General features: G+C 46.5%; 1 long non-coding RNA gene across 1 annotated transcript in view; it reads left to right on the forward strand.

Annotated features, from left to right (window-relative positions):
* LOC123518944 overlaps positions 1–14,165 on the forward strand; it is a 48,401-nt gene extending 34,236 nt beyond the window's left edge. Inside the window, exon 3 of the long non-coding RNA XR_006678932.1 lies at positions 13,701–14,165. This is a non-coding gene — a long non-coding RNA (uncharacterized LOC123518944). The remainder of the gene's footprint in view (positions 1–13,700) is intronic.
* The last annotated feature ends 1,821 nt before the right edge of the window (positions 14,166–15,986 follow it).

The following is a 15,986-nucleotide window of genomic DNA, read 5'->3' on the forward strand; positions in this document are numbered from 1 at the left end:
TTTACACCGACTGTCTTTACACTACCTATTCTATTGAGTCAGCGTAATGAATCATGCAGCTATACAAAGTAAAGTCATAATTATTGTTTCCTAATGCAGTGTAGCAAAAGACAAGTAACAAGTCAGGAAATGCCATCGTGTTGTTGTGTCGTTTCATTATTACATTATCTATTTCATAACCTTAGTGGATCATATGACCAGGAAATGAACTAATAACTGATGCTTCTTGATTCGTAATGGTGGTGGAAGCAACGAATAGTGGAAGCGTCTTTGTGTCGTTGTGTCGCGGAGGGTGAGGCCTCGCGTAAGACTCACACACACGAGGAACATTAATTGTCCGACAGGTAGAGTGCACACTAACTAGAGCGAGGCAATTAGTCACTGATTACTGGTCGATTAGTGGCTTAATAAATCACATTAATTGATACTTGGACCATTAACACACACACACACACACACACACACACACACACACACACACACACACACACACACACACACACACACACCGCGTAGTGTAGTGGTTAGCACGCTCGACTCACAATCGAGAGGGCCGGGTTCGAGTCCCGGCGCGGCGAGGCAAATGGGCAAGCCTCTTAATGTGTAGCCCCTGTTCACCTAGCAGTAAATAGGTACGGGATGTAACTCGAGGGGTTGTGGCCTCGCTTTCCCGGTGTGTGGAGTGTGTTGTGGTCTCAGTCCTACCCGAAGATCGATCTATAAGCTCTGAGCTCGCTCCGTAATGGGAAAGACTGGCTGGGTGACCAGCAGGCAACCGAGGTGGTGAACACACACACACACACACACACACACACACACACACAGTTATCAAATAATCATAATCCACTGCCATAATATTTTCGTCCATTTCTTTAGTTCTCTATTCGTGTTTCCTCGGATTACCTCACTTCTTATGCATTGTTCTTCCTTCTTTTTTCATTTATTCATTACTTTTCTTTTCTAAGCAATTTTCCTTTGTCTCCTCATTCATCTGCTTCTTTGTTATCTCTCATGTATTTCCTGTATTACTTTTCTTTCCTTTATTTCTCGTTTTATTTATCTGTTTTGTGTATATGTGTACGTATTTTCAAGTAACCAAACATGTTTTCTATTTTATTTTTATTATTCGAGTATTTTCTGTTGTTTTATTCTTTCTCTTTACGTTTTTATTTGCTTGATTTTCTTCATTCTCTTTCTCCATTTCCTTTTCCGATCTCTTTTCTTGTTTTGATTTTTTTTTTCTCCCTCCCCCTTCCTTTTTATCAGTCGTCCTATTCTGCTTCCTTCATTCCTTTTTTTTTTCTTTATTTAAACCCTCCAGTTTCTTTTTCTTTCCTTACTTTCATTTTCTTTCTCTCGTTCTTCTCCCCACTCCATTCTCTTTTACTTCTTCCCACTGATGTCTCCTTGTCTTATTCTCATTCTTCCTTTCATTCATTCTTCCCAAATTCTTTCTGATTTATTATTAATCTTGTATTATGTCAGCATTCGTTTCCTTCAGTCTTCCACTTCTTTCCTCCTTCATGCTTTCTCTTCCTTCAATATCTTCCTTTCTCTTTCTTTTCTATCTTTCTTCTTCTTGTCTTTCCTTCCCTTCTTTGTTGCTCTTCTTCCATGTTTTTCTATTATCATTTCTTCCTTTTTTTCATCCTTTTCTCTTCTGTCTTTCTCTCATCATTCCTTCTTTTCACCCTCTCTCTTTCTTCTTTCATATATCTCTTTTCATTTCCTTTACTTCTCTTCACTTTGCTTATTTTACAAATTCTAACCTCTCTTTTCTTTTTCGTCTCTCTCCCATCCTTTATTTGCTTCCCTCCTCTTCTCTTCACCCTTGTCTTCCTATAATCTTCCCTTTCCTTCCCTTCTCTTCTATGTTTTTTTTTCAGTTTCTTTCCTTCACTTTTTTTGTCCTATCATCTTTTATTTTATTTTCTCATTTTTTTTCCATATGTGTTTTTCTTTCATCTTCTCTTTGTACTTCTCTTTTCTCCTCTTTGTCTTCCTCTCATCTTTCCTTCCCCTTTTTCTTCTTCCCTTCATCTCTTATGCATTTTCTTTAATGTTTCATCTTTCCTTCTTGTTTGTCATTTCATCTTGCTTTCCTCCATCTTCCCCTTCTCTTCTTCCATGTCTTCCTCTCATATTGTCTTCCCCCCTTCCCTTTTTCCTCTCATCTGCTTTGCATTTCTCTTCTCATCTTCCTCTCTTTCTCTTTTTCATCCTTACTTTCCTCCATCTTTCCCTTGTCTTCTCTCATTCACTCTTCTTTCCTTCCTCTTCTCTCCCTCCTCTCATCTCCTGTGCATTTCCTCTCATCTTCCCTCACTTTCTCTTTTCTTCGTCTTTTTCATCCTACTTTCTTCCATCTTTCTCTTCTCTTCTCACATGTCTTTCTCTCATCTATCCTTCCCTCTTCTGTTCCTCCTCTCATCTCCTGTGCATTTCCTCTCATCTTTCCTCTCTTTCCCTCATGTTCGTCTCGTCTTCGTTAAAAATGGACGTCCTCCAAAAGAAGTTATCGCAGCGGAACCCACGTCTTCCCGTCGGACTAGCGGCTCCCCTCGCCCCACTTCCCCTTCCTCAGAACCGACCTGTCCGCCTCCCTTCTCCCCTCTTCTCTCTCTCTCTCTCCCCTTTTCTGTCTTTCTTGCGGTAGGCTTCCCCTCCTTGCTGCTTCCTTCTCTCTCTCTCTCTCTCTCTCTCTCTCTCTCTCTCTCTCTCTCTCTCTCTCTCTCTCTCTCTCTCTCTCTCTCTCTCTCTCTCTCTCTCTCTCTCTCTCTCTCTCTCTCTCTCTCTCTCTCTCTCTCTCTCCACCAATAACTGCGCCAGAAAAAGAATATTAAAAATATTCGTCCGGTAGTCACACACACACACACACACACACACACACACACACACACACACACACACACACACACACACAAGCGCTCTCTCTCTCTCTCTCTCTCTCTCTCTCTCTCTCTCTCTCTCTCTCTCTCTCTCTCTCTCTCTCTCTCTCTCTCTCTCTCTCTCGGTGCCCTTCAAATTCATCCACATTTTTCCATTCCTCGATAACCATGTTGGGCTTTTCTATAATTGAGGTGCAGCTGAGGCATTGATTAATCTACCGCCCCGACGCTACAGTCAACATCACCTCTCGTTTCCCAGCGTTCAGGGTGGGGGGAGAGAGAAGAGACTAAAAGGACGCTTACTACGCTGGAAGTGCACGAAGCTCAAAGTGCGTAAGGGGTGGCCATAAAACATCACCATCATACGTTTTAAAAGCTCAAACTATCGCAAACGTACGAGATTCTTTGTGTGGTTTGAAAGAGAGATGAGAAAAGTATTGTGAAGAGGAGGAATCGACGAAGGAAGGGAGCGTATAGGCAGAGGGGGCCGCAGTGACGCAAAGGGGAGCGTGGAGAGGGCGAGGCGAAGGGAGTGAGCATGTGCAGGGCCAGCGAGTCGCCCAGTGGTCAGCGGCGAGCGACTGGCTGATGGTGAGGGATGAATAGGTCGGCAAGACGGGAGGCGAGTGGCGGATGGGAGGCGGGAGGGGACGAGTGAGGCGTGGCGTGGGGGGAGCGGCCGGCCAGTGGTCATTCCTGCCGGCCTTCCGTCCAGCACGTGGCGGCCATTGTCGACAGTCCGAATGGCTCCCCGCCCCTCGCAATGACCGCCGCCCGCCAGCACGAGCCACTCCCAGACCGGCACATGCTGACCAGTTTGTGTGTTAGAGATTCGGACTTAGCCACCACTGGAGTCAGAACCGTCACTGACTTTCTTACCTTCATGTTATAAAATTCAGTAGAAGGAACAATATATAGGCAAGAAATAGTAATTGTCACTGCCCTGTTAAAGCTGCATATAAAACACCTTTGTAGATAAAGCAATACTAGGGGAGATACGAGCATATTGAATTAGAATGACCATACGATTTTTCTATGCATTTCTTTTTTTCCAATTCCACTGCAGTCAAAATGGTCACTTCCTTACCGAACCTTTTATAAATCTAACACTTCAAGAAACACCACCACCTGATAAACAAGCGGAGTGAATTGGAAAACCTAGACGAATCAATGTTTTACCTTTCCTAATGACATATGACAGGTTGGCGTCGAATACAAGTCCTCTCTATTTACTCCTCTATCACTGAATCTTTTGTTGTCTCCATACTTTGCAACGCCTTCCTATGTTCATTTCTTCATTTCTGCACACATCACAGTCCGGGTGGTCTGTCCACTCCTCTGCCATCACTATCACCGCTTTCTTCACCACGTGGCGCCAGTTAACTCTTTTAGTACTAGAACACATTTTCACCTTGAGTTTTGGGTATGATTAGACGATTTTATTGACATTAGGAAGGTTCTATAGAGATCAGAAGATTAATGGCCACAGTCTTCATTATTTTAAAACACACATAAATTTCTGAGGCTGTATAAAATCGCCAAACAGTAAGCAGAATGAATATGAAAACACGTCATGGTACTGAAGGGGTTAATGACTCATAAAGAAGGTATCGTGTTTTCTTCATTTTATCTGTATCAACACCGAGCGATAAGTGCACGGAAGAGAAAATAATGGTTTCTTTGTAGTAAAAAAAAATAGATAAATAAATAAAGCAAAGTAATCAAATAAATAAGTAAGTGGATGCAAAATATAAATATCATTAGTTTTTCTCTTCGCCTTTTTTTCATTCTGTATTTTTTTTTTAAAGTAAAGTGTAACTATATTTCTTTAACTTTACAATCACTACTCTCTCTCTCTCTCTCTCTCTCTCTCTCTCTCTCTCTCTCTCTCTCTCTCTCTCTCTGGCGGGAAATAAAAAACTGCCGCCCAGGAGGAACTTGCGACCCGCGGCGGAGTATATCCAAGTATTTCCGCGAGTCTATTTGTGGCAGAATAAATCAATTTCCTCCTATATCGCCGCGGAATGTGAATACAGGCTGTGGCGGTGACGGTAGTGGTGGTGGTGGTGGTGGTGGTGGTGGTGGTGGTAGTTTTGGTGGTGGTGGTAGAGAATGTTGGTAGATGGTGATGTTAGTTGTTCATAATGCTTTTTACAGATAGATAGATAGATAAATTGAGTGAGAGAGAGAGAGAGAGAGAGAGAGAGAGAGAGAGAGAGAGAGAGAGAGAGAGAGAGAGAGAGAGAGAGAGAGAGAGAGAGAGAGAGAGAGAGAGAGAGAGAGAGAGAGAGAGAGAGAGAAGGAAGGTGACGAAAACGTTTCCAATTCCTAGGAAATTTAATAATAATGCGAACTCTGACGTCTCTTTCTTCAGGAACTGGTGGTGGTGGTGGTGACTGGTGGTGACTGTTGGTTGTGTGTGTGGTGGTGGTAATAGTGACTGCAAGGCTGAAGGGAGTAATCGTTGTCGTGTGTGTGTGTGTGTGTGTGTGTGTGTATGTGCGTGTGTGTGTAATTAACTCCGGAACTGTCTAATGAATGCTCAAAATTTAGGGCAATTGCTCGTAACTGAAAGGGCTTACACATGTTTGATCTGCGGGACTCAATGGCTGAAACCGAGTCTGAAAAACAGTTGATATGTTTCGTGGGTAACCAAAGAGGATTTTCGCCGCGGACAGATACTAGTGTGAATTTACCTGGAAATACTAATTACATGTTTTCTCGGTAATAATGAAAGACGAGGCCGTAATGACTCAAAATAATGACGAGCTTCATCAATATTGTGGCGACACGGGGCCTTTATGTATGTGTGTGTGTGTGTGTGTGTGTGTGTGTGTGTGTGTGTGTGTGTGTGTGTGTGTGTGTGTGTGTGTGTGTGTGTGTGTGTGTGTGTGTGTGTGTGTGTGTGTGTGTGTGTGTGTACCTACCTGTTTCCACGTCTCTTTGTGTATGTTTCTGTGTTTATTTGTCTTTATGTATGTATGTATGTATGGATGGATGAGTGTTCTTCTTCTTTTGCTTCTTCTTTTTCCTCTTCTTCTTTTTCTTCTGCTTTTTTTCTTCTTCTTCTTCTTCTTCTTCTTCTTCTTCTTCTTCTTCTTCTTCTTCTTCTTCTCTTTCTCCTTCTCCTTCTTCTTCTTTTCTTTTCTTTTTCTTTTCTTTTTTTCGTCTTCTTCTTCTTCTTCTTCTTCTTCTTCTTCTTCTTTTCTTCTTTTTTTTCTTCTTCTTCTTCTTCTTCTTCTTCTTTTCTTCCTTTTCTTCTTTCTTCTTCTTTTCCTTTTCTTTTCTTCCTTTTCTTCTTCATTTTTTCTTGTTCTTGTTCTTGTTCTTCTTGTTCATGTTCTTGTTCTTGTTCTTCTTCTTCTTCTTCGTGTGTGTGTGTGTGTGTGTGTGTGTGTGTGTGTGTGTGTGTGTGTGTAGGTGGTGTGTGCTGTTGAGTGTGCATATCTCCCTTTTTCCACGTCTCCTCTTGTATGTTTCTGTACCTGTTTGTCTTTATGTATGTATGTGCGAGTGTATTTAAAGACGAAGAATATCTCTCTACCTGCCTGTTGATGTATATGTCTTTGTTTGTGCACGTATGTCTTTATTTGTATTTCTCGTATGCATTTCAGTATTAATTTATTCCCCTTTCGTATGAATATCTCTTGATAAAAATAAATATATGCCATGAATTTCAAACACTGATGCATGAGTGTACCATGACGCGTCTCTCTCTCTCTCTCTCTCTCTCTCTCTCTCTCTCTCTCTCTCTCTCTCTCTCTCTCTCTCTCTCTCTCTCTCTCTCTCTCTCTCTCTCTCTCTCTCTCTCTCTCTCTCTCTCTCTCTCTCTCTCTCTCTCTCTCTCTCTCTCTCTCTCTCTCTCTCTCTCTCTCTCTCTCTCTTTTTTTTTTATTTAAACATAATTTATACAGAAGAACATGTACCCAAAGGCGCACTGTCGTGTGCTACCTATTCTAAGGGTACTACAATCTATTTCTCTACAATATTTACAAGACTTAAAAATAGAAAATATACAAGATGGTCAGCATGTAAATGGAGCACTGTTCTTTTCACTTCACTAGCACTATTCACGCACTGCACTACACTGAGTGTCACGTCACAAAGAGTGTCAGAGGAGTTGGCAGTGTCTGTCTCCACTTATGTGCCATCAGTTTGACACTGTGTGTGTTCATCTCCTGGACGTGAGGCACCGCGGCCGTGAACAAGTTCCACATCCTGGAGACGCGTCCTGCGAAGGTGCGTTGATGCTGACACCCGTGGGATCGCGGCACCTCTACGGCGTCACCACCATTGAGCACCGTTCTCGTGCTCCGTGCGGTGACTCTCAGAGGATGACGCAGCCCTGCCAGATGTGGCACTCTTTGCACCTGTGCCTTATGGAACACTACGATTGCCGCCACATCTCTGCGGTGTTCCAGTGAATCAAGGGACGCTCAGGCTCTGGGTGAGGTGGTATTGCAGCATCTACTAGCCGTATGGCGCGGCGTTGGATGCTGTCCAGTCTCCTTCTGTGTGTGGCGGCACAGGACATCCAGGAGAGAGCTGCGTACTCAAGGTGGGGCCGCACCTGTGCCTTGTACAGCAGCAGTCTCCCCTTCCTGTCGAGGAAACTGGCGATCCTTCTGAGAGCGGAGATCCTGTGAGAGGCTTTCTTGGCAATGGATTTGACATGGCTGTCAAACCTCAGCCCTCGATCCACCTCCACTCCAAGTATCTTGACGTCATCTTGGAGTGGAGAGCAGCAGCGCCAAAGACAACTTTCCTGCCATTGCTGCCATGGCGGCTGGGGACCGAGAGACAACCATTGCCTGTGTCTTCTCCGGCGCGAATGTCACTTGCCAGCGAGCACCCCACTCCTTTATCACTCGTAGCTGCTGATTGATGGCCTCAGCAGCCCGCCCACTGTCCTGGCGTGGATAGGTATAGGAGAGGGTGCAGTCATCAGCATAGGCCTTGACTCCTGGCAGTAGCTGGAGAAGATCATCCACGTAGATATTCCACAGGAGTGGGCCAAGAATTGAACCCTGTGGCACTGATGCCTCCACAGGCAGGGACTCAGATGTTTGCCCGTTGACAACCACCTTGAGGCTTCTGTCCTGCAGGTAATTTCCCAGGAGTCGTAGCAAGCCACCCTGGATGCCTTTAGCACGAAGCTTTTCCAGTAATCCGTTGTGCCATACTTTATCAAAAGCTCCAGCTATGTCCAAAGCAACCACTATAGTGTCCTTGCCGTCGTCGAGGGCGTCCTGCCACTGCCTGGTGAGAAGCATCATTAGGTCGGAGGTTGACCTTCCAGGTCTGAACCCAAACTGTTGGTCTGAGAGGAGGGCATTGTCCTTGAGATGGCTACACACCACCTCTGCCACGACCCTCTCAAACACTTTACCCACCACTGACAACAGGGATATGGGTCTGTAGTTTTTTGGGTCCGTCCTGGAGCTTTTTGTGTGCAGGAACTACTCGAGCCTCCTTCCACACTGAAGGCCAGACGTTTTCCCGTACACAAGTTGTGAACTTGGGTGAGAGGGGCAGCCAGTTCCTGGGAGCATCGCTTCAGCAGGTGCGGGCTGATGTCATCAGGGCCGGTAGCTTTCTGTGTGTCCAGCCCCGCAATAATCGCTTCACCTGCTGATGCGTCACCTCCACCATGGTGACAGTCTTCTCACATTGCTGGACCAGCTGAGGCGGTGGCTGCTGTGGATTCCCCACCTTCATTTTCCAGCAAACAAGGAAGCCAGCAACTGTGCCCTCTCCTTACTGCTGGTGGCGACAGTACCGTCCTGCTTGCTGAGGGAGGGATGGATTCTTGGTGGCCAGTTCCTGTTTGTCCTTAACAAGGGACCACCAAGTTTTGTTTCCTACGCCAGTGCCACACAGTTTCCGGCGCAGGCTTTCCTCCCACTTTTTTAAGGCCCACTTGCTGGTTACCACCATCCTCCTGCATGCAGCCCTATGCAAGTCCTTGTTGCGCCGAGTCGGGTTCCTCTTGTAGCGGAGCCAGGCAGCATACTTTGCCTCAGCAGCAACACGGCAACGGTAGCCAAACCATGGCTGATCCGTCGGTCTGGTGGTGTATTCCCTGTGTGGGACGTGGCGTCTCTGGAGGGCGAGAAGGTGAGAGGTGAGTGCAAGTGCTTCACTCTCTGCTCCTCCCTGTAGCAGAGTGGCCCATGGGGTGTGGGTCAGGTCGCGGCGCAGGGAAGCCCAGTCTGCTTTGTTCCACAGCCAGATGGTGCGGGTGGTGGCCTCGTCCCGAGCCACGCCCACTTCCAGCTGTGTCAGTACAGCGTGATGATCAGAGCTGCCCACGAGCCCCAGCTGATGACACTGAAGCTTGTCCTCCTGGTAGTCTGAGATGACAGGGTCTAATGTCCCTCCTCGTTCATGTGTGGGGAAGGTGACATGATCTGTCAGACCCTGCACCTCAGGAGATTCTCGTAGGCGTCTCTTTCCAGGTGGTGATTGAGATCCCCCACAATCAGCACGTGGCTGCAGCTGTGTGCCATCATCAGGTTGTCTAAAGTCTCAGTCAGGTACAGGAGTGAGTCAGGCCCTTGTCGCGGGGGGCGATACAGGGCACACAGTAAGAGGGCTGAGCGGTCTGCCAGCGTTACTCGGAAGTACATCATCTCCATCAGTGGAGGCGTGTCTATGTCGAGTAGCTGGGCCTGCATTCCTTCCTTGAAGCAGACAGCCACTCCACCTCCTGTTCGCTCCTGTCGGTCCCTCCTCACCCAGTGGGTGAAGCCCTGCATCCTGCCATACGTGGGCTCCACCTCACTGTTCAGCCATGTCTCTGTCACCACAACAACGTCTGCATTGTGTCGTTGCACACAGTTGTGGTATAAGTCTGCAAGGTTAGTCCGGAGACCACGGACGTTGCTAGAGACGACCTTTAGTTGGCGGCGGGGCAAGCTGGCTGTACCATGGTGAGGGATGGTAGTGAGCGAGGCCTGCTAGTCCGAGGTGGTGGTTAGGGTCCGCGGCCGACTGCTGGTACTGGTGAAGAGGGTGGTCCACTGCCGCCCCTGGCTCTGATTCCAGATACCAGGCTGAGGAAGGAGTGGGCGAGGTTGTGGTAAGGACTGAAATGAAGTGAGGTGGTGGGCGGGCTGAGGCGCTGCAGGTGGGAAGGGTGTGGCTGTGTGTCTTTCCACCGTAAGGAGCCGCTGTATGAGACGCTCCTGACGTAAATCGTCAGTTCTGGCGTGGCAAGTAGCAGAAGTGTGTCCTTTCCGTGAGCAGTACTCACACACTTTTGCCTTGGCTCGCTTTTGTGTCTGCTTGGTGGCCTGGTGAGTCCTCAGTCCTTCGCTGGACACCTTCCTCGCGTCCTGCTGCACTTCCCTCTTAGTTTTCTTTTTTCTCCAATCTCCTGATGTGGTCTGAGGAGAGGTTCGTGGGCGAACAGAGGCACCGCGATCTACTCCGTTCGCTGTGTTTATGGAGGAAGAGTCCCTGCTGCTCTGTGTGGCGGTAGACGTGGTAGTGAGTACCGAGCAGTCACTCTGTGTGGCAGAAGGGTGACAGTAGACGCTGGGGAGGTGTCACAGTCGCTCTGTGTGGCGATGGAAGCAGTGGAGGTAGGCGGAGCGGTCGTTGTTTCCCGGGCAGGCGAAGGGAAGGTGGAAGTTGAGAAAACAGCTGAGTGGCGGAGCTGTTGCGGTTTATCCGAGCTCCACCACGTCCTCCACCTCTCAGAGTCCTGACAAACCACCTCCCAGTGTTCGTCAATTGACTCTGCGTGGGCGCTGACTGCCTGAGAGCGTGTGGCTACTTGCGTCTGGCGCTGTTTTGACGCTATCAGCCTGTCTGCTACTCTGAGAGCCGCAGCAAACACGTCTCTGTGTTGTATGATCAAGTCTCGGTCGTCCTGGAGGGACTTAATCACACAGTTTTGTTGAGAGGCTTCCTCAGTGAGCTTCTCAACTAGTGAAACTAGCTCTCCTCTCTCCAAGCCCTCCCACTGACTCTCCCCACTGTCGTCCGGTAGTGGCGTTGGGGGTGTATCAGTCTCCTCGATGATGTAGGTGACGGGGTCCGGGATGTTTGCTTGGAGTCGTAGCTGCTCCGTGTAGCTACACTTGAAGACTGGCGTATCCCCAAGGCAGCTGTTGTGACAAAGGTTACGGCAGGTTTCCTCGTCACAGCTCACGTGTTGAGTCTTAAGTGTTGCTTTGCCACAAACGCAACACCAATTCTGTGGCTGGTAGCCAGGCAAGTCTCTCCTGGCTATGGGGCGATGGGCGGGGCTAGACATTGAGGGAGAGGATAAGTGATTCCCTGGGGAATTGTGAAGCCAGGTGTGGGGGCGACAACGAGTGTTGGTTCTAAACGACACGTGCGACACTAACACACTCGTGAACACAGACACTGAACACTGGCACAGAACACAAAGCACTTCCCCACAGGCGCACAAAAAACACACGACACTAACTACCTCTCCCACAAGTCAAGCCAAACCAGCCACGGAGAGAGAGATACAGGTTGTTTAAAAAAACTACCTTGGAGAGATTTGGCAACTGTGTGCTGCCTTAGGCCTCGCGTCAGGTCAGGCCCGGGTCTTGGTCACTGCACGGGTACAAACACTCTTTTCAAGTGATTTTTTAACACTATTGCAAGGCTTAGCACACCTTACACTTTTACATGGACACCAGGACACTTAGCACTTCAAGCACTGAAATTTTCACAACACTGCACTTTGTTAAACCACTGTAACACCACGAAAAACACGGAGCTACCACGTGCGTGACCTACCTCTCTCTCTCTCTCTCTCTCTCTCTCTCTCTCTCTCTCTCTCTCTCTCTCTCTCTCTCTCTCTCTCTCTCTCTCTCTCTCTCTCTCTCTCTCTCTCTCTCTCTCTCTCTCTCTCTCTCTCTCTCTCTCTCTCTCTCTCTCTCTCTCTGTGTTCTTGACCAGATTGTTTCTCTTTTCTTTGAAGGAATGTGTTTGCACTACCAGATAACATCATTGTTCGCCGCCGCTGCTGCCTGAAGGCGTGAGCTACGAGAGGAGGGAAAGAGAGAGAGAGAAAGAGAGAAAGAGAAGCCCTCACCAAGGTGTTGTGGCTTGGAATTATTCATGAGAACTTACGTTACATCAGTCCTCCTTTCATTTTTTTTTTCTGGGTGGTTCAATTTCTCCTTCCAGTTTTGCTGTACTTTTTTTTTATCTTTCCTGGCGCACACGTCCTTTTTTTTTTTTTAAAGTCGTCTGGTAAAGACAGTGTGAGGAGAGGCAGTGAGTGTCTGTGGTGATTATACAGTATACACAACTGGCCGCCTCGCCTCGCCTCACGGTCCCCCTCCGCTTGTCACTCCTAATGACATTGTACATCGAGAAAAATTGGGACAAACTTCATAATCCATTTTGCGATAGTCTCATGCACGTTGAATTATCCTGGAAGATCGACCACTCCGTCTGGCCCCGTATATCCCGCAGTTTTCCGGCCAGAACTCCCGAGTTATGACCGGCGCGCGCGGCTCTCTGGGAGGGTATTCATTTTCCTCATCGGAAGTTTTGATGAAGATGCGTATGAACTATTAAGAGAATCCCCAACATAGATTATAGGACAGCCACGTGAGCAGACCAGACGGAAATACGTAGATATAATGCAATGAGTGAGAATTATCAGAAATGTTTGTCTTTTGTTACATTTTATTTTATACTTTTCATTGATTCCTATTTCAACAGTTCATTTACTACAGAAGAGTCGTGAAGGTACCGACATAATGAAAGTTTCCAATACAATGTCGCTTGTTGTCTTTCTACCCACACCAATCACTCACATATGTCTATCATACATATACTTGCCTTACAATCACTCTCTCTATATATTAGTCATTCGCTTCCTGTATTTAGAGTCACGAAAATACAGATCAGCGAATCATATTAAAGACACACACCTTACAGTCACTCTGTCAAACCAGCCACTCACTTCATGTATCTGAACCCATGGAAATACAAAAGTAATGAAATCTTAGTACAGCTACATACTCTCCGTACCCTTCCAAGTCATACCATCCATACCATTCATTCCAGCCACTCCACCTCCCATCCTCCCATTCCTCATGTCACTTCGGTCCATCCTCACTAAACTCCTTGCTTGGATTACGCCCGCGGCAGTGATTAGCGCTGGTTATCTACGCTCACAGACAACGCTAACGATGGACCGCCGGCCCCGTGATGGCTAAATCCAGCTGTGGCACCGGCCGTCCAAGTTACCAGGTTTTGATGAGGCCTTAATGGAGTTACCGGCAGTTTATCCTTAATGGCGTGAGGTGGTGGTGGTGGTGGTGGTGTGCGGAGGGGTGAGGGGTGCAAGGGACAAGGAGTGTATAAAGGCTGCTAGGATGATCTGGTCTGGTCTGCATGTGTGTGTGTGTGTTCCTGTTGTAAAAGTTGATATGTGATTTATTTATTCTTTATTCATTTCTATTTTACTTATTTATTTTTTGTGAAGTAGATTTTTATATAAGTGTCTTAGAATTAAGCCACTATGGATCAAAAACGGTTGCTTCGTGTACATGTTTACTTCGACATGGGTCAAATTCAGTGTTTCACCAAATACTCGTCCAATCTCAATACACAGTACTTAGATTAACTTAGAAAACATCAAATATCTTAGAAAATCAATAAGTACTACATGATCAATTTTTACAGCCACCAATATTATCTACTTTTCTACATCTTTTCTACTATGAAGCAGAAGGTGACGATTAGATATTCACTCAGTCGTGTATATGATTACTATACACTAACTTCATCTCTTTTAGCTGCATTTGTTCACCATTATATAAACTTTGGCAGATCATTTAGGTGAAGGTCATCTTAACATCGCAAGCCAGGCAGGATCGTTCGTGGCACCCTCACATCCATCACCAGACTCACTTAGGGAGCCTCACCGTCCCCAGCACCCTCGACCCCTTGCCTCCTCTGCCTTCCCTGCCTCCCATGTCAGCCATGCCAGGCGGCGTCCAATCACTACCACTCGTCATCGGCGCGAATCAAAACATTCCAAACGAAAACTTCCCCATCCATCAAGAGGACTGTCACCATCACCATCTTTTAATCCACGCCTCACTCGCTCCTCCTGCTCCTCCTCCTTCTCCTCCTCCTCCTCCTCCTCCTCCTCCTCCTCCTCCTCCTCCTCCTCCTCCTCCTCCTCCTCCTCCAGACGAAGATGTACGTGTCTCTTTATTGCTTCGTGGAAAAAATTAATGTTTTCTGTTTAGTATTTTTGTGTTAATATTTGTGGAATTAGAAAAAAATTAAAAGGCCTGCTTGACTTTGGTCTTCTGAGCACTTAACCCTCTTTGCTTGTCGTGTGCCTGCATCATGCTGAAGAAACTTTTTTCTTCTTTCTTGATGATAGAACACACAATATCTATGAGGTGTTGAGTGATCGTCAAGACTTCACAAAATTTCCGTAAATCACACAGCGGTGAGTTGTAATCAGGTCGTGGCGAGAAGGAAGAGGCTGGAAGTGTCAATATTGTGAAGTAGAAATTTCCTAGGCTCCTCTGAAATAGCTCCGTATTCCAGGCGATGAGAGCGTCTCAAAGGCCCGGGCCAAGTAAAAGAAATTCATATAGTCCTTCCAATCGCCTTGCCGACTACCGTCCCAGTCCGTCCCGAGGGAACGTCCTCTCCCCGCCCCTCGCTCCTGCCCTTGCCAGGTCTCCGCTCAAGCCCTCGCGACTCGCCTCTCCGTCCTTCCTCCCCCTCCCCCTACCCTCTTCCCCGCCCGTCTCCCCGCACGAGCCACCGCACCCTCTGCCTCCCCCCATTCCCTCACGCTGCCTCTTACTCTCCCTCCATCACTGGTCGCTCCGCTCCCTTCCCTCCCGCTCTTCGCCTCCCGCCGTCACATTTGCCGATGACAAAATATTGAGCAGTGGTGGTCGACGCCATCTTGTCCGTGCGATAAGGTAGCCGAGGCAGGAGAAGCAAACCCAGTGCCTCTCGCCCAATGCTTGCTGCCTTCATGGCCTCCTGCTGCCTCCTGCTGCCTCCCTCACCCCTGCCGTCACCCTGTCACTGGGAACTACTGGCCCACCCTGCTGTTATTTACGAGTCTGCCGCCGCAGCCAACCGCCGCCCGCCGCCCCTCACAATAACTAAACCTTTGGGACCTTTTTCCTTGATTTTCCGTGCATTTAGAATTCCTCGGAGGAGAGTAACGACGAGGAATGTTTGAGTGAAGATTTTGGAATTTTTAAAATTATGTTGATGTGGACTGGCCAAAATAAATTCATTGCTGTATTTATTTATTTTATGTATATATGTTTTTTTTTCTTGAGGCTCTTGCGAGGAAAGGAAGTTGCACGGGAGAAACATTTCCGTTCGTCTGTCACTCAACACTTTGCATCAGGTATTTCCTCCTCAAATAGGAAGTCCACAGAGTCTTTTTTTTTTTTTTCTTGTTAGCATGGCAGTGATGATGAAGTTAATGATTATAACAGCAATACTACTACTACTACTACTACTACTACTACTACTACTACTACTACTACTACTACTACTACTACTACTACTGATGATAGTGATGATAATAATGATAATGATAATGATAACAAAAAGAAATAACAATGAATTTATTATTATTATATTATATCATTATTAATACCATCAAATTACAACAGTCAGTCTTTGTTGTCGATGTTAACATTCATATAAAAGTAGTAGTAGTAGTAGTAGTAGTAGTAGTAGTAGTAGTAGTAGTAGTAATAAGTAGTAGTAGTAGTAGTAGTAGTAGTAGTAGTAGTAGTAGTAGTAGTAGTAGTAGCAGCAGCACCAGCACCACCACCACCAGTAATAATCGTGATAGTAGTAAAACTAGTAGTAGAAGTAGTGGTAGCAGTAGTAGTAACGGTAGGAAATGTAACAGTAGTAGTAATAATAGTGATGGTAGCAACAGCAGTAATAGTGGACGTGAAAGTGTCAGTCGTAGTACGTATGGTAAGTAATAAAGTAGTGTCAGTATTGATGTCAAGAATTTACTTTTTTTTTTTTCGTAAATATTGCCCTTCATGTTGATGATGTTACTATTGTTGTTGCTGTTGTCGTTTATGTTTTTGTTGTTGTTATTATTGT

Source organism: Portunus trituberculatus, chromosome 44, assembly GCF_017591435.1.
Source record: "Portunus trituberculatus isolate SZX2019 chromosome 44, ASM1759143v1, whole genome shotgun sequence".
In the NCBI taxonomy this organism is placed as follows: domain Eukaryota; kingdom Metazoa; phylum Arthropoda; class Malacostraca; order Decapoda; family Portunidae; genus Portunus; species Portunus trituberculatus.